Below are 19,067 nucleotides of genomic sequence, written 5' to 3'. Positions count from 1 at the left end.
ATGTGATAGATTTGAGTCCATTAGGGCAAAACAAATTACTTGCCCCCATAATTCAAACTGGTTTTGAGGATGGTCCACAAATTCTCACAGATTTGAAAGAACTTGTCTTGCCCAGGAGATCTTAATCTCAAGAACACATAGCACTGGGCGATGCCTCCTTTCAGACAGACTGTACTCTTTCAGGGCTGTATAAACCACTTTTCTTTGCAGGTCACAAGAGGACTGGGGAGAGGAATGTGACTTGCTCAGTGCTGCTATCTCACCACTTCCAGAAAAACAGGCCACTCTGGTGAGAGGGCCCATGATGCTGCAGGACGTGCCAAGCTGGGTGGCAGGGCTTCTCTCTGCTCCCTGCGGGGAGAGGGGAGCAGGAGCACTGGGTGTCAGGGGAGAAGGCAGCCAGCCAACTGCTCTCAGACTGCTGAGGTAGCCCGAGGGAGAAAGCAAGGACAACTAAGCATTTTATCTCCTTCCTCCAATGACCCCCCAGAGCCTGGCACACCTGCTAGGGCTAAACTCTGGAAGAAAGGGAGGGATTCTGAAGAGCGAACTTCTCTCAAGCTTTTGCAAATGGAATGAATATTAAGAGTGCACCAAATTATGTCTAGCTTCAAAGAGCAGCAGCAGAGCCCTTTCCTAACCCAAAGATATGAACAGACCTAAAAAATATGACTCCCACAGTCATTCTAGGTGAGGGAAAGATAAGAAAGATTCACTAAGGAATGCCAAAAGCCTTCCAATATGTCCATCTTAGAGATGGATTAATCCACATCCAAGGAACTTTGGGCACAAAAAACTGCATTGCAGTATAGAATGAGAATGCATTAACAGTGGCCTTTAAAAGAAAATAAAAGCCTGGGAAAGGATGGCAGAGGGCGAGTGTCAGAGCTGGTCAGTGGGAGCCAGCAGCTTTCGCCAGGCTGGTTTCTGCAGCACCGGGATTAAGCCTAGAGTTCTACTTAGCAAGCACAAGGAGCGCTGTTAGGACAATATTTGGGAGCCACATCTCATATTAATTCCCTGCTGGTACACGGTGTCAGTCATTTACGCTGCAGTCGAAATCCCAGCTCCTCCTGCTATGCAGCAGTGCTTATGCTGATGGGATTGGAGGCCAATCGAAGGCTGTTGTCACTGTAAAGGGAGCTTCGGTTTTCCTGCAGTTTCTCCTCACTCAGAAATTCTCTTTTCAAAAATTTATTTGTTTGGAGACTACTAAAACAAAAAAGGTCTTTCCTTTTATAACTTCACATTGTCTTACAGGGAATGGGTCAAGGCACAGTACTTTAATTTCACACTATCTCTAAACCCTTAATTAAGTTTGGAGACATTTTGACTTTACCTTGTCAGAGCTGGGAATACTGCAGAATGCACCACTCACCACTGTCACCATAGGTACAGAAAACATGAGACATTGCTTAGCTGAAGTGGCAAACACAGGCAACAGAAGGAGGCAGGCAAGACAATACAAACTGCTAGAAACTGAGGAGGAGCAGAATCCTTTCACTCAGTCCATTCTTATGCAGGAGGAGGAGGACCCTGCACTGTGGACCCCTCACACCTTCAGTTACAGGCCTGACCTGCTGGGGGACACTTTGAGAATGCCTAGCTTCATCCCAGCTCTTGATGAGCACCTACCTCACCTTTCAAGCCAAGCCAACACAACAGACCTAAAAGCTTGTCTTGCAGGACAGATCTTATTTTTAAATGTTGTTTGTAAATGATAAATTTATAAAAGCATATCATCTTCAAAACAAGCCCACAAAGACTTCAAAGCACAGCTTAGTGTCATTTCTGGCACAGCTGAAAAGAAACACTTTTGTGAGTTAGGTTGCTAAGGCAAAGACAGACTTTCCTGAAAGCTCAACCCATCAGTCACCAGCAAGCCCACAAAGAGAAAGAAATGGAGTCAGAGACAGCAGCACAGTGCAGCACAGATTAGGAGTCAGGTGGTCTGGATTTAGGGCAAAATCAACAGCTTTTTGGTGTGTGACCTTGAAAAAGTTATTTAACTAGAGTGAATCTTGCTTTACTCAACTGTAAGATGAGCTGCTTTTGCTACATAAACTCTTTAAGACCATCTCCAGAAACACTCCCTAAGAGATGGGAGTAGACAAGAAATTAGCATCGTCATTACCAGTATGGCTACAGTTTACTTGCAAAATAACTCACAACTTAAATCACAAAAGAAATATAATAAACTTTGCTTTTGAAGGCAGAGACATATATATTTTGTAATAGGCAAAACCCATAAAGAGCCAGAATGAAAACCAGAGACAAATGACAGATTTTCATAGGAATGCTTAGTTTCACCTTGCCATAAAGGAGAAGTATACTGTTCTTCAGTTTCAAAAATCCATCCTATATTGGAAGGAGTTAAATTCCTATACTAAAAAAGATGACAACACAAAGCAAGGAATTTCAGAAGCGTTAATACAATTTCTTAAAAGCGACATTCAAAGCCATCTAGATATAAGTGCTAATTGAATCTTCACTTCAAGAAAATATCAAAACTTAGATATCTTCTAACAATAAAAAGTAACTGTAAATTGGCAAAGCAGTACTACTAGAGGCGTCTTCAAACTTGACTGAAGGAAAATAACTCCTGTGGTCCACCTCTTCTCACAGAGCTCCTGGTGCCGCCATTTTACTCCTTGCTCACTGCCATCTTAGTGCCACAGAATGACTCTTAGCGGGCTGGCTGGCATGCTTGCTCATCTACATTATGGTGCTGCCAGAACAGTCAAAGGGTGATAAGAATGTATTGTTTGTCCCCAAAAGAACCAGCCCCTGATTTTTTTAAACCAGCAGGCTAAAATTTGAAGAAAAAACTGAAGAACTTCAGATTGAAGAGATTCAGGAATCCTCTGCAAGTATCAGAGAAGAGCCTCTCCCAGCAGCCAAACTTAAGTGGACCACAGTGGAGGCAAAGAACGAGGAAGCAACTGGGTCTCTGCTACCTCCCCAGGTACGCAGTGCACAGCTTTTTACAAAACCAGCAACAGAAAATAAGACCAGACTCTTCAACCAAGTATTGCTTTAAAAAATTTCCAAGGAAGCCTTTGAAGAAACCCTCATGTCATCCAAACATTTTATGCAAGCAAATCTGCAGTTAAAATGGAGTTCTAATTTGCTGCCCTAAAATTCTTTTATTTCAAGGTGCAAGTCTTTTATAAAAATCTAGAGGGAAAGAATCTATTTGCTTTCTACCATGTTATTTATAATTATTATGTTAAATGCAGTCCACACACACATACATACAAGACTAAAAAAATTACATTGAGATCTAGCCCTTATGCTGCAAGCTAATATTAGGACCACAGATTTACGGAATCTTTGTAGGATTCTAACCAGGGCTTACAACTAATGAATCTTTGTATGATGTGAAGAAAACTGTTTCTAGTTTCAAACATCTAGTAATTAGAGAAAAGACCATTCAGTGACTAGAATGAACAGCAGCTAACACAACAAGACCCACAACAGTTGGCTTGATAAATTTGATATCAAGTTAAAAGGATTCTCAGATATCCAGTTCTGTGAGAATTCAACTCCTGAAACAGCTACTTAAGCATTCTGAGCAAATTCTTCATGGTACAGTTTACTATAAAATACACTTACTATAAATTCTTCTGGGTTTAAAAGATAAAAAATTCTTCAGCTTTTAAAAGATAAACATACAAATCAAAGTTAAAATCTACTTGTTCCCTCTTAGGAACAGCATAAAGGAACAAAGAAAATAAGCCAGGTCAAATCCAATTAATTTTAAGAATCAAGTGTTAGAAGCTTACAATTACAAACAAGAGTTTTATATGAGTAGCTTTGAAGTCACAACTATTAATTAAACAGAAGGCACTAGAAATTATCCCCATGAGAGTGACAGTCTCAATCTATTGATCTTTGAGGATAAAATCTTGTTTTGTCAAAATATTTTTTTTCTCTTATGTATTTGGAACAGCTATTACAGGTCATTAATATGGAAGCACTTTCTTAATAACAACAACAAAAAGCACTAAAATCCAGCAAGTCTTTTCAGGAATGGAAAAGAGACTCTTTTAAAAAGACAGTGAAAAGAAGCCTAAACTCCTATATTTATCATATTCAGATTTCTTTTTTCTCCCAAGTATCATTTCCATCTCAGACTAGTAATAAACTCAGACTTCTCAACAACCTAATTAATGAATAATTAATTAAAATCATTTGCTAAAATCACTTATGAAACCCATATTTCAAGAATACATAGCATACCTGCTTTTTAACACATACCTTAAAAAAAAAAAATACACCCAAGAATCTCTGTGTTGTATCTTTCCTATTTGGAGCATTTCTTTAAAACTCTATTTTGCTCATTCAACCAAAGACAAATTTTCGACCTTTCACCACTATATAAGAAATACTTACTGTAGACAAAAGGATTCCATTTTCTTTCTGGGAATGTTCTCCACCCTCCTAAAGTACTCTTCTATACAGTGTACAAATTCATTTTCTGAGTTTTACAGTAACAAAGCTCCTGTGCCAAAGAACCTAATGTAAATGAAATGGCCCTGCAGTAGCCTTCAGAATCCAGTTCACCTCGACCATGATACAGCTAATTGTTAAAAATGGTGGCTGAGACATTTTCCATACATTAAATTAAGGAGCTCTGATGAAGGCGCTGGCATCCACCCACTTCAGACAAAGGAAAATAATTTGCAACTGTACCAAGGCACGGATAATTGAGTCATCTCCCATACAGGGTCAGTGTTAGAGGTTTCCTCCATCTTTACAAAATGCAAACCACAGCTTATTGTCTCATCTCAGAAATCAATTCCTTGCAGTGCTGCACTGGGTCAGAGTTTTACAGGAATCTTAGTCATGGGTAAATCCAGACTTCCCGTGCTGAGGGGAGCCAAATTCTCACAGTTTGCCCCTTTCCCTGAGCAGCTCTCCTCCATAACCCAGACTTGACAGCTCAAGCCTTCCTATTGTTAAGAGTAAAGAAAAGTCCTATACCTCTGAAGGGAACTAAAACCCTCAACTAGGTAAGCAATTTCAAAGTCTGAGCTTCAGAAAGAGATCCAGACCCTACAGGTCAGGTCCCACAATACTAACACATTTCTTGGGATGAAAAATTGCATGCATCGTCATTTTTGTTACTGTTTTTAAGTAAAGACAATAAACAAGCTGCTTTTTAATGTTGGATTTAAGGCACTTTAACTTTGAAATTAATCTAGGTATTAAAAGTATCACAGGCAACATTATAATCCTATTACTCTCCAGATAATGTTTACATGATTTAGGAAGTTTAATTTCACTTTCACAAATCACAAAAATATGAACTATATTTAAAAGACACATACTCTTTTGCGGTTAAATTTGAGAAATAAAAAGTAACTATATTAATCTAAATTACCAATAAATAATAAATAAGGAGTCCGTATCAGGTGTTACTATTTCATTCTTCTCACTAAAGCTTTATGCTAAAATATTTCCAGCAAGATTATTCCAAATATCTCTGTGGGCAATTTTTCCTAATTACTAAATATAAATGACTGGATTCATTGGTAAGGTATCCTATACACACACACACACACACACACACACACAAACCCCCCCCCACACACACACACACATTCACCTAAAATTTTAAAGAAGGATCTGCTTTTAGCAAAGAAATTCCATTTCCATATTTCATATCATACAAGAATTCTGCACTTCACATGTTTCTTCTAAAAATTCTAAAGAAAGTCCACACTACTTGCTACTTAAAGATGAAGTAGACAAAACAATTCTAAATAATTAACTATTTAAATCTTTAGGCAACTACCCCTCTGCCCCACCCAATAAATTTTTTAAAGAAAGACATTAGAATGGCAAGACACAAATCTGAACAATTCTCAGAAGAATCAAGTACTTTTCTATCAAATGAATTAACTGCTTCCAGATTCATCTGAAATTTTTAAACCAACAAGAACCTTGTCTTTCAGAGGTACTGCAACATGCTGTCACTGCATTTACCAGGGTGCATCCGTCTTAATTTCTTATAAACAGCAAGCCTACCTGCAGCTGTTCAATTTAAGGAGTTGCAGACCGGCTGATGCTGCTGGTCACTGCAGCTCTTCCATACCTTCTGCGTGGGATGAGCTCTGAAAAGCACTGCTCAAGTTTTTCCCACCCCAATTGAGGGTTAGGGGTGAATTGAGGGTTAGGGGTGGAAGGTGGGAGAGGAAGAGGAAGAGAGGAAAGAAAAGAGAGAAGAAAAAGGCAAAGCACGACCCCTCTGCAAGTGCTGATGACTGAAGCACTAGAGTCCAATTAGACAATGAGATCACAGGGCTCCCTGAAAAAGGGTGCGCTGCAGCCCCCGGAGCAGAGCTCTGTCACCCAAGGTGCTCCACGCAAATCCAGGGAAGTGAGCTATCAGTTTGAAGGCACAAACTGATGGGAGTAACAGTTTATAGGTTACAGAAGGGTATTTTATTGTTAACGGACTGTACCAAGTTAAGATTTAAGAGGGGGAGAGACAACATGTAGGCAAGCCATGCTATGATACTCCCCCCACACCCAAGCCACTGCAATTACTCTGATGTGAATTTTTGATGATTTCCGACATCTTGCATGGTTAATAATCGCTTCAGCTGTCATGTTTGGTTAATGTGGAAAATGCATTTGCTGCATTGTGATGCAGTGCTGTGACCACAGATTGTAACACCAGTTGTGAAGCTGGTCCCTTAACTGAGCAGCAGGAATTTGCACATGCCACAATGCTAAAATAAATGGTAGTTAAAAGATTTTATACAGCAGCAGACAGATTCTGCCATTTTAATATACAGAATGTGTAGATCCAACATACAGAAGCATCTCGGATCACTGCGCCCTTGTCAGCCGCACTGCCCTTCAACCAGAACAGTACATTCACCATCTTAAATGTTTGGCCTCTTACTAGTTAAAAGATTTTGATACTATTTAAATAACTATTCAGATTAATTATAGCTTTGAACAGAACAGAGGTTATTTGCATTTCAGGAATATACAGCCAATGAAACTGTCAGTGACACAGGAAAATGCAGACCTTTTATTAACATATGCTCAGCTCAACTGTCACTTCTTTGTACAACATTTAGGGGAAAATATATGATGTGTAAGTAATGAATATTCACCTCTACCACTATAATTTTTAAAAGTGCTCCTCAGAAAGGGATTTTTTTCTCCATGGTTTAATGTATAACCTGAAAATTAAAGATTACATTAAAACACTAACCTGTTTTTCATTGCGATGAAAGGAAATTCAATACAACAAGCAACTGGCAATTACAGGAAAGCTTGTATAAAAAAGCAAAGATGGAACCGCACTAAGATCCCAGTACCAGATGATTAAAGTCAGGCCAGTCAGGTAGTGAGGCCATCATTATGATGCAGATAGCAAAAGAAAAATCAAGAGAAAGCCTATTCCCTCTCTTCACAAGCAAAACCCACAAAGACTGTAATCTGTTGGTTGCAAATCTAACACCTATACTGCAGAAACTGAAAGATGTGTGATACTGGCTAGATTTCATATTTTTATATAAATATTAACTTGGCTATTTAATACCTACAGTTTAGCTACTTAAGGCTGCTTCATCTATATCATCATTTTTGTCTTTTAAGAAGCAGAACCAACTCACAGACTTTGTTGCTTTGAAATAAAAAAATATAATTGGCTTATTTTTTTACATTAGAACTTTTGCCAATTAAATGCCCAGAGTTGAGATGTTTCCAACGTTTCTGCCTTATAAAAATAAACAAACAAACAAAAATCTCAAGTAAACTAAAAAGAACACAGGGACACACTGTTGTTTGAGCAGTGAATAACAATGAAAGAACTTATGTTACTAACATAAAAATCAACTCATGATTTCCTTTGTTTTATTCATTGTGATAGCACCAAATGCATAATTTGGAGGTGCATGTGTTAACAAGCACTGTAAAACTGAAGAGCTTTCTAGTTTTGTTTCTTGCCCTAACTTAAAATTAACTGCACCAACAGTGCTATTCGGTGCCATAGCAGATGTCACAGTAGTTGTCGCTAACATTCAACAATTTAAGCTTTTTTTTGTTCCAGACCCAATACAAGGTACCACTAACAGCTCAGAAACTGCACAAGGAGGAAGGGAGGGAACGGGTGTTGGGGGTAGCTTTGAAATTAACCAGGCTCAGCTTATGCTCCAATTACTGAACAAAAGACAATCCTGGGGGACCTCTTTCTGAACCAGTGCAAGAAGCAAACTCTTTTGTTTCTGATCAAATAAATACTGTATTGGAACATGGTGGATATGCGGCAATAAGGAGTCTCTGCCTGGGGATTGAAGGGGCAAGAAAAAAGAACCCGAAGACCCAAGTGTGGTTAAAGCAAACCACTTCGCTGATGTAAATCTGTTCCTGAGAGAGACATCTGAGGTTCGCTATAGGGGAGTGAGAAAACCCTCTTTTTTTATTTACTAAAGAAAAAAAAAAGGCAAAAAACACACCTCACTGAGTCTGTTAAGACTTTTCTTCCTCTTCAGTAAACTGGCAACAAATAAAGAGGATATTTCATTATGCTGGAATAAATTCTAAACTAGCTCAGATGCTTTCTTCCTCCGGTAACCTAAGGAAACCAGGCAAGAGGCTGGGCTTGAGGGCTTGAGTTGCAGAATATTCTGGCTGCAAAGGACCTCAGAGCAGAAGGGACTGAAAAGTGGTGACTAACCTGCCTTCAGACCTGATGCCTAAATGTGGAGGCCATAAAAACACTGGGAAGATGCCACCTAATCAAGGAGATGCTCCTCTAACTTGTTTTGTTACCAAATGACCATGAAGTGCTCCACTATTAGGTAGTTCATTATTTAATTTTGTGTTTGACCTTACACAACCCTAAGCACCAAAAACTAAAGCAAAGAGAAAAGGGTAGAAGATTCCTGGGCCCAATATATTAACATAAGGGATAATACAAATGCAGAGATATAGACTAGAAAAGGGAAGTGCAATAGACTAGAAAAGGGAAGTGCAATGCCATTTTATGGTTCAAATAGAATTATAATAATCACTGGGTAAAATATATTCAAGCAAACAAATATAAAGCTATACATATGCAGGACTTCAGTCAGAAATCAAACTTCTACAAATCTGTGGTGGGCACCGTTCTCCAGGTTCACTGGGTTGCTGGGAAGATCAAGTAATACTACTGGCAGGTAAGTGCTTACAATGATAGAGCATGACAGGCCATGTGACGTGGGACAATGACTCCCCACCTTTGCCTCCCTGGCTTTGTGGGGCACAGCTGGAACCAGTTACCTTCCCAGCCCACCACCCCAACCTCCTCTTGGCTCCCCTCTTCTCACTAAGACCTTGTCCTTTTGTCCCATGCCATACATTTCCCATTCCATATATTCATCTCACTGCCATGACTCTTACCTCTAGGCCAATGGCTCTAGAAAATTCTGTCAGAGCTATTTTCTGGTAAGACAATGATGATTCTTGCCCTGTCTCTAAGTGCTTTGGGGGCATTTCCACTTTGATGTTTTGCCAAAACACCAAAAGTTAAAATGAGATCTCAACTCTTAATCTAGTCACTCTTCCCAATTTCTCAGCCTGGACCAAAAGTACCAATTCTTCTTGCTTCAAACCTCATATGTTCTTTCTGAACACCCTTCTTAAGCCATCAAACACCAAGTGTAGTAGATGTTTTATTCTAAACGTCTCTCACATGTCTCTTCCTCTACTCTCTCAGCCACCACCATGGTCCTGGCTGCATGATTACAACTGCCTCTGAACAACAGGTCAGCAGGAATCTTTCCACTGACCAAGCCGACTCCCATAGGCATCCCCATGCTCTCCCTCCTTTCTTTGTGACCCTTACCTGCTCCCACATTTTCGACAGCACCTGCCACCTACACTGGGTTGTGTGGCAGTCATTCCATCTATGTCTGTCCCCACCTCCTTGACAGGTTTACTACTTAGCACAGACTTTCTGAGCTCACTTCCCTGGCCTTAGGAGGTCACTGCTTTCACATCCTCCTCTTTCACTATCTGCAAGCTAAACTCACTTTGTCTTTCAACTGATTCATCATCACCCTTTGGCTCCTTTGAACTCCCCTGAGACTTAGAACCTGCATCACTCCCTCTCAGTTTTGCCTTTTACTTTACACTTTCTTGGGCATTTTGATCCTGACATAGGAAAGTTAACCTTGGCTTTCTCATTTGAAGAATGAGAGCTTCTAGAAAGCAGAATTTATATTTATTCTAATTACCTTCAGTACATAGCCTTAATGGGCACTCAACAAAACCACTTCACTGATTTTTATTAGTGTTCTCTAGGCCAGACCCAGGCAGATGCAGACAACTGCTTAAAGGGAAGTTAAATATTACTTTTTGTTCATTGTTTGTTCTTTCAAAAATCTCTTCAGCTTCCTGAAATAATTCCAGCCTTAGGTGGTAAGACAGATGCTGAGATGGTTCTTGGTCAACACGCAGGAGCGTCAAACTCTTCTTGTGACTAAGCATCATTACCAACAGTATTTACTTCCCAAAGTCGGCTTCCAGAGGGCCTGGCCCTGGCCCAAAGTCAGCACTGTGGTATTCACAGCTCATCTGTCCTTACAAATCAGCTGAGAGTGAAAAAGGAATCTGCTAACTTATAGCAGACATTTCATCTTGTATGTTGTTTTAAGCAATTTAGGCAGTCAATAAAAACAAAACAAAACAAACAAACAAAAAACAAAAGACAGTTTCTTTATGTCTTTACTTTGCACTAAAACAAATTAAAGTTCACTCTCTCTTGCTCATACTCAAGCTAGATTGCCCAGGGGTCAAAAAATAACGGGGAAAAGGAAGCCCTCCCTTCTTGGAGAAGCTGAAGAGTTCCTCCCGCCCCAGAGCTCTCTGCCTCTGCTAGACCATCAAGCAAAAAACGGTAGGAGGGATTATAAGCAGGTTGGATACTTAATGCACCTGGGTGAAAGGAATTTTAAAAGTAAGATTCCCACATTAAAATGTTTTACAGAAGAATTTCCCCAGTAAAGCAGTTACTAATGGGCCTAAAATGGGAGGGGGAAGCAGGCATCACAAATATTCCTCCAGCGCAATTCGCTGCAGTTGTAAGCAGCCTCCCAGGTTTCAGAAACTCAGAACAGCTCTTTTCCTGTCAGCCAGCCAGCCTGTCTGTCTGCCTGCCTGCCTGCCTGCCTGTCTGTCTGTCTCTCTCTCTCTCTCTCTCACGGGATCTACCAGTCCTCAGTATTCAGACAGAAGGAACAAATGAGATTCAGAGAAAAACTGGCAGAATATACAAAGACATTCTACTGCAATAAAAAAATAAATGAAGGGCTGGGGTCGTGGCTCAGTGGTAGAGCGCTTGCCTAGCAGGTGTGAGGCCCTGGGTTCGATCCTCAGCACCTCATAAAAAAATAATAATAATAAATAAAGTTCTAAAAAATGTTTTAAAAAAATAAATAAATGAAATAATAAAGTATATGAAGACTCATCAAATTCATAACCATAAAATTTCAAAGGGAATTTCATTTCCCTTGTGGCATAAATTAAGAAAATAAGGTGTACCTATTTATATTATGTTCCTTCAACACTTCTTTAAACATATACTTTATAAATGGATTTCATTAAATGTCAGACAAATGTTAAAAAAAAAAAAAAAAAAAGAAAATAAGGTGTAGAGAAACTCAGAATCTGGCCAAGGTCATGAAGTGACCTAGCCCAGATCTGGCTTTAGCCTAGACCTTGGCTCTCCTGCTTTCTCACAGAATTCTTCGCACAGCATGATGTGACACTGCATGGGAAGAGCTGCCTGAGTGCAGGTCTGGGCCGGGTCTCCGTCTTGCGGAACTTTAAGTTACTACATGGGGGTGATGGTGGTTGCAAAAGAATAGCTTCTAGCTTGGGAGTCCTTGTTACCCATGTGCTTTACACGACAGATGTATCTCTTGCCAGGTTGATTGTAAACAGAATTCTTTTAGACAATTTGTATTTTAAATCCAATAGGGAAGTTGTTATATGAAGAAATACTAAAGCTAAAAACATTGTCCCTAGATTTCTTTTATAAATCCAAATACTCATGAGATTGGATTTGCTTATCAAAGCAGCTTACTACAGAGAAGGCAGCTCTGTTGGAAGACAGTGCCTGCCTAGCATACATGAGGCCTTGGGTTAATTCTCAGTACCACTGAAAACAAAAGCAAAATCAAAACAATAAAAAGAAGAGTCCACTTTATTATTACTATTATTTTAGAGAAGAACACTAAAATCTTAATTTTCAAATAAATTTTTTCTACACATATTTCTTATTCTGCTACAGCTGGAAAACACTGATGAGGCCAGATACTGGTTAAAAATAAATAAGTAAATAAATAACTCCCCAATAAAATAACAGGGTTACTAAACTACCCAGTCCTCAACAATTTATAATTTTTATTTCGCTTTGGGGTCAGAATTTCATATTCACTAACATACAAACTATAAGATCCTAAATTTTTTTCTGTAAAGGAAACTTGCAGACATCCTTTTACTTTCTCATTAATCCATACGGTAAAATTAAATATGGCATTCTCAAAGCTATAAGTGAAATTTGGCACCAAAATATGATAAAACTATATTCAGGGGTATGTCTTAAGAAAAAAGGAACTATAAAAGATACTAAGCAGAGTAAAAATTTACATGGGTATAACAAAATGAGTTTGAAACAGAAAACAGTGATGCCCTACGGGATACTCATCCTACATGAAGGTGGCAGAGGGGAGAGGAGCTCCTCGCTTTTCATGCACCACATCAGGCAGGACAGCCACAGCAGAGGAGGACACAGCTTTGTCTAGGCCCCAGGAATTTACACAGTCCCATAAAACATGGTGTCAGGTTTTTATCCCTGTGCTATGCCCTTCTCTAAAACAGGGACAGAGATCTGCAATTCTAAAACATTTTTTTAAAATCAGGATGATTTTATAATCTGCCTTCCCTGCACTGTTCTCTCCACCAGGCTTTCTGCTGGGACACATGGAAATGTGTCTAAAATGGCTTCTAAAACAATGGTATCGTTTTATTAACATGTTTCTTAACAGTAAGTCCTACAGCAAAACGTTTCCAATTCTACTACTTTTCCATCTCACGTCCTCAGTCAATACTGGGGCATTTCAAATAACCAAATTCCCTCAAAAGGCCTAAAGCACTAAAAATGTAACAAGGGCGGAGTCTATATTCTATCCACATTGGGAACTTAACAAAACATATACAGGAAAACTGCTCAACAAAGTGATCAGCCTATTAAGTTGTTGAAGATTGTTATTCAGAAGGTTTAGAAAATGTCTACACAACTACACACTATCAAAAAGCCTTTTCAGATTATAGTACTTCTTGGCAAATTTCCATTTAGAATTTAATCCAGTGAAGTATTTTGTAAAGCTACCTATGTCTTATTGGAACTTAATATGGTAAAATGCCCCATAAAGGTACCTATATATGATTTCTAAAATCAAAAGACAATTAAGTCTTATGGAAAGTATATTGAATCTGGAGCCAGAAAAACTGGATTCTAACTATACATAAGTCATTTGCCTCATCTGCAAAATGGGAAAATACCCCAACTATCTAAAGAATGCCACATGGATCTTCAACTGCCTATACAAAGCAAAGAGAAGGCATTTCAAATGATTTTTAAAACACAGGCTGCACATTTTAATACATTTTTCAAATATGCAGACTGATTTAGACATTTCCAAGGAAATATTTTATTCTGCCTTCTACTTTCTCTCATGGCATCTGTTGTTACTAGCAACTAAAGAAAAGTAAAATCTAATGTCATTAACAGTAAACCCAAGACCTACAGCCTTCATTTAATTGCGGGGCGGGGGAGGTGGACAAAGAAAAGCAATGCAAAGTTAAACAGAATGAGGATGAGAAGCCAAGGAGGAAGGCAGAGGAAATCAGGCTGACAAATAAAAACAAGAAGTCCATCTTCCTCTTCTCCTGGCTCCTACTGATGGCAGACGGAGTGTGTAATCTGCTGAAAGACCAGATTTAAGGCCTCCTTTTGGCATAGTCCATCCATGAATTATTAACGTTCGCAGAAGCAAAAGCACATCCGCTCACAGCAATCAGAGAGGATAATGATGATTAACCAAGGTGGGATTATTAATCCCCCACATCACTTTCCTATGTGTCTCCCTATTTTCATTCTCCTCTGGGTCTGACTGCTTTTGGGGCAGTATATTTTGAGCTACAACCTTAACATCAAATTTGATACCTCCATAGTAAAAAACTATAATTGACAAATTATAAATCATTTAAGAAGAAATATACACATATATTCTAAACATACATATTATTGACCACTATGATTCTGATGAAGCAAAGAAAAATAATGGTGGTTACAAATTCTTTCTGGACTCAAAATATTTGAAGATGAACTGCTTTGCAGGCTGGTAAAAAAATCCAGGGTTAATCACAGGTTGACTGAGCTGAAAGTCATCTGAGTCATCCGGAAAAGTAGGGTCTTCCTAGACTTCGGTGTTACAGTGACCCTGTGGGTCTCACACTGGAGCACCTGTTAAAACAGATTCCAGGCCCCACCCCCAGGGACAACGTCAATTTGCACTGGGCCTCAGAGTTCCCAGGGGCTGATGATGCTGCCTGTGTAAGCAGCATGCTACCACCACCAACTAACTAACCAAAAGCTTGCTTCTAGTTGCCAAAGGTGTGCAGGGCATGAGAGGAATTCAGAAAGAAATTAAAACCAACCTAAGAGAGAAGGAAGGTTAACTCAAAAGATAGAGATGAGACCTGTGACTCTGTTTCCCTCCTCGCCCCAATGACAGGCCAAGATGCCTCAAGGGCTCTGCAATAGGAAGATGGACAGTTAACAAATGGCCTATGTGAACATGAGATTGAGAGGCAGATTAATTTACAACTTCTTCCCAAAACATGAGAAACAAAACTGAAGTCGTCTTTTTCCTTGGCCATTTTCTTCCCTACTCTCCCCTCTACTTAGGATTTGGCTTTAATGTGTCATCTATCCTCAAAAAATGAATAAACCCTAACAGTCTCACTCCAACCTCAGTTGACCATGTAACATAACAGAACACTCTTCTAGACCCTCAATACCTAGCTGAGTAAGACTCCAAAAACCAAAAGTAGAAAATTAGCAGAGGCCTTAGGCAAGGGCCACAAACAAAGAAATGCATTTTGAAGTACCTATTAAAAGAGTAAAACATGAGCAAATAGCTAGATGGATAAATAAAATCTGTTTTGGGGGCATTTGCAAATGCACAAAATGCAAACAGGCACTGCAGCAGAGAAACAAGAAAGAGGCCCACCTGTGGAGGGCACAAGGCCAGGCTTCCACAGGCCCAGGGACACAGAGCCACCTCACACCCAGATATGCTGAGCGCATGGGCAGGACAGCCTTGGCGGTGCACAGTGCCTGGCTCCAACATCCATCGAGCAGCTAATCCTTTCACTATTAGTACTTGATCAGGGGGGAAAAGGAAGAAAATCCTACTGAACAATATTCTCCACTTCCTTCTATCCCTAGTAGCTCTAAGGATCTGGTACCCACTCCTCTTAGTAATGATAGCTCCTTATGATACTTAAAAGGCTGAGGCAAGGGGGGAAAGTGGCAAAGAAAGAGAAGAATGCAAAGGAAAGGAAGAAGGAAAGGAAGAAGCAAGAAAAGACAGACAAATGGAATGAAAGGATGAAGGAGGGACAGAAAAGGAAGGGGAGAGGGAGGGAGAAAAAAGCAGGGGAGGAGAGATCAGGAGTAAAATAGAGAGGAAAAAAAAAAGTAGGGGGCAAACAAACAAACAAAAACCTTTCCCCCAATATGCTCTAACCCTGACGCTGTAGTCCACCTACAGTTCCAAATACGGCACCTGTGCCAGGTTGCCACCACGCATTTCTCTTGGCAGCAATGACCTACTCAGACAGCTCAAGGCCAGCAACAGGCTCCAGTGTTAGGAAGTTCAAACCTCCTGAGCCCCTTCACAGGAAGGAGAGCAACACCTGGTCACTTTCTGTTCCAAAGTATAACCTAGGATGGGAACATGAGGTTTGTCCCCACTCCATAGAATCCACAGGCTCTTCTAAGTAGCATTTTCATCCTTAGAACTGATATAGTTTTTCACCTAGGAACTTCAAAAAAATAGGGAAGAAAATGTCCAAGAGGAAACAGGGACAGAACTTTAAAAAATGCAACCAGCAGTGAAAGAAGTGGCTTAGCATCTCTGCAGAAAAGAATAGTATAGAAGTTACCCAACCCATTCCAATACTTGACGCCTTCCTCAGAAGGTATGATAACAAGAATACATAGCAACGAATAAAAAAACCATCTGGTTTCAAGTTCCACCTTCGATAATAACTAATCTCTTTATCTTGATCTCAATTTCTTCTCCTTCTAAACAAAGACGATGCCAACACCCTTTGGACCCATCTTAACTCTGCAGTGACGAACATGTCAATGATGGGCAAAGCCCACTGAAAAGTTCTATGCAAATGGCAACATTATCATGATGCACTCCTCAGAGGTCACACAAAATTCCTGGCCTGTTACTTCCCCCCTAAATCTTCCAAATTAGGACAATGTCACAAATCTTCTCACTAACCAGCCTTCGAAATGATTTGAAGGGGATAATGAAATGATGTACCAGTTGTGAAATCTACACGTCTCAAATCACATTTCACTCAATAGGAAGCTTTTTCATTACAGAATAAAGGAAATAAAGGAAAAGACTGCACATAATTTTATAGGAATTGATCACCTCTAAGCTGTGAGGGCTATTTTTACAGTCTATCTCTAATACATACTTCATGTGCTAATGTTAAAAGATACCCATTTTCCTTGTCATTTCAAACAGAAGATGTCTCAAGTATCTGGTCAAAAAAGCTCAACATTTTTAAAACAGTGGCTGTTCCAAGAACTTCACAGAGCAGTCTAACAGTCAAAAAAAAGTGTGTCATGGAGCCATTTTCTAAGTTTTCTGAATTAAGCATGTCTTGCTTTTGTAATTAGGTGGGGAAAGTGAGTTTCCATCTGGTTCTCATTTATACTCTCAAAATCTCAGATGTGCCAGGCACAGTGGTGCACACCTGTAATCCCAACAGCTCAGGAGGCTGAGGCAGAAGGATCACTAATTCAAAGCCAGCCTCAGCAATGGCAAGGAACTAAGCAACCCAGTGAGATCCTGTCTCTAAACAAAATACAAAATAGGGCTGGGAATGTGGCTCAGCAGTCGAGTGCCCCTGAATTCAATCCCCAGTACCCCCCCCCCAAAAAAAAATTAAAATATCCCAGCTTTCCTTGTCATCTCACTCCCTCAGCCTTAACTCCAAGGTGAAGGCACACCCTCTAGTTTCAGTCAAGAGTGCCCAGCCTGTGAAAGAAGAAGGCAGAAGTTCTTTACAACCAATGATCACTTCTGAGCCGCTGCCTAGCTTCCTCCACAGAGCAGGACACTGCACAGCCCTGCAGCTGGATTCTAATTTCAATTCCATGCCAGGAGGGCAGTACCAGGTGAATGCTGAGGTCACTTATGCAGGGTGCATAAGGGTGACCTATCTTGCACACTCAATGCCACCCCTTTTCAGTTCTCTGCCTAGTCTTCTCTTCATCAGTCTGTTTCGTTAGTTCACATTTATTTACAAGGGCAGTTAGTCCAGGGAGGAAGAATTTGCATAAGTCAGGAGTTCATGTTCTGTGGAATGTCAACTCTTCATTTCATGCTGTCTCCTAGCAATGAATAATTTTGCTATAGATATATTCCTATATTCTGGAGTATACATAAAGTTGAGAGCTTTGTCTGTGTCTTTAAAAACCAAATAAACATAATATCCTCAGACAGCCAAATCATATTACACAATACAAGATTTCAACATTCCGGCACACTGCCAGAGCTTAATGGCCAGTTAGACACTAAGTAAGGAAATGGGTCTGCATTAAACCTACAAATAAGACAACAATCAATAGTTCAGTATTACAGTAACAATTTGATGTGCCCTTTAAATTGCTTCTAGCATCATCCTTCTAACCCAAGCTCAGCTTCAGAAACAAAACAAAGAAGGTCAAGCAAGAAGTTGAACACAACCCATTTTCAAAAGCACAATGCTGCTCCAAGATTTCACAGAAATCCTTTACAGTGTACCTGTAGGGCAGCAAACCTGAGAAATAATAGGCTGGGCTTAAAACAGTAAATTAAACTGACAGCTCAGCAAGCAGAAAACTGTGGCAAAAAAGCAAGCACCTGGAGATAACCAGATGAAGCAGGCTTGGCTTCCTGTGAAACTGGCCTCCCCTCGAAACCCAGCAGGAGTTGTACTGAGGATTAGAAAGTATGCTCCAGTTTTTCTCTCAATAAACGTTAATTCACCGAGTTCATGTAAATAAAACCAATGCCCACCAAATCCATCTGAAAGATGGTTCCTCTTTCTCTGGCACTGAGGGCTCTCTATTCTTTATTTTGCTCTAAATATGCAATCAGTTACACTTCTATTTTATACTTCAAGCCTGGCATACTTAGCTTCTGAAGGTCTTGGGTTCCCTTTCTGGGAAATGGGATTAACAGTAAGTATCCATCTCAGAGAGCTGCTGGGAAGAGGAGATGAAGAAGCCCAGAAAGCGCGCAGCACAGCGTCTGGACATAATCCATGCTCATTAAACCTCAGCTTTGCCTCCCTGGTGTTAGGTGGGATAAAAGAGAAGACAGAAATTTAAACTTGTCTTTTTCTTTTTTTTAATATTTATTTTTTACTTGCAGGTGGACACAATATCTTCATTTCATGTATTTGTGGTGCTGAGGATGGAACCCAGTGCCTCGTATGTGCTAGATGAGCGCTCTACCACTGAGCCACTACCCCAGCCCCGAAACTTGTCTTTGAATGGTGGTGTTTCCCTGCACAGGGAGGGAGGGAGGGAGGTATGGAGGGAGGGAAGGAAAAAAAAAAAGAAGAGAGGAAGGGAAGGAGGCAGGCAGGCAGAACTATTTAAACTCACACTCCTAGAGTATAATCAAAGGAGCACTACCAATCTGTAGAAGATAAAGTACAAATACTGAGAACCAGCAGTTAGAAAATTTTATAGCAAT

At 40.0% G+C, this 19,067-nt stretch overlaps 1 protein-coding gene across 2 annotated transcripts in view; it reads right to left on the bottom strand.

Annotated features, from left to right (window-relative positions):
• The window catches only part of Nup93 (nucleoporin 93), a 98,442-nt gene that overhangs the window by 43,727 nt on the left and 35,648 nt on the right, over nucleotides 1–19,067 (bottom strand). Inside the window, exon 1 of one of the 2 annotated variants that reach the window (XM_046434680.2) lies at nucleotides 6,034–6,409. The exons of the other annotated variant lie outside the window; for it this stretch is intronic. The gene's annotated coding sequence lies outside the window, so the exon portion shown is untranslated. Of the gene's footprint in view, nucleotides 1–6,033; nucleotides 6,410–19,067 lie in introns of those variants that run through there. 2 annotated transcript variants of the gene reach the window in all.

Source organism: Marmota monax, unplaced genomic scaffold, assembly GCF_021218885.2.
Source record: "Marmota monax isolate L192 unplaced genomic scaffold, Marmota_monax_Labrador192_F-V1.1 WCK01_AAM20220418_F8-fsc00024, whole genome shotgun sequence".
Lineage (NCBI taxonomy): Eukaryota > Metazoa > Chordata > Mammalia > Rodentia > Sciuridae > Marmota > Marmota monax.
Note: the sequence above shows the minus strand (reverse complement) of the source record. Positions and strands in the feature narration are given on the sequence as shown.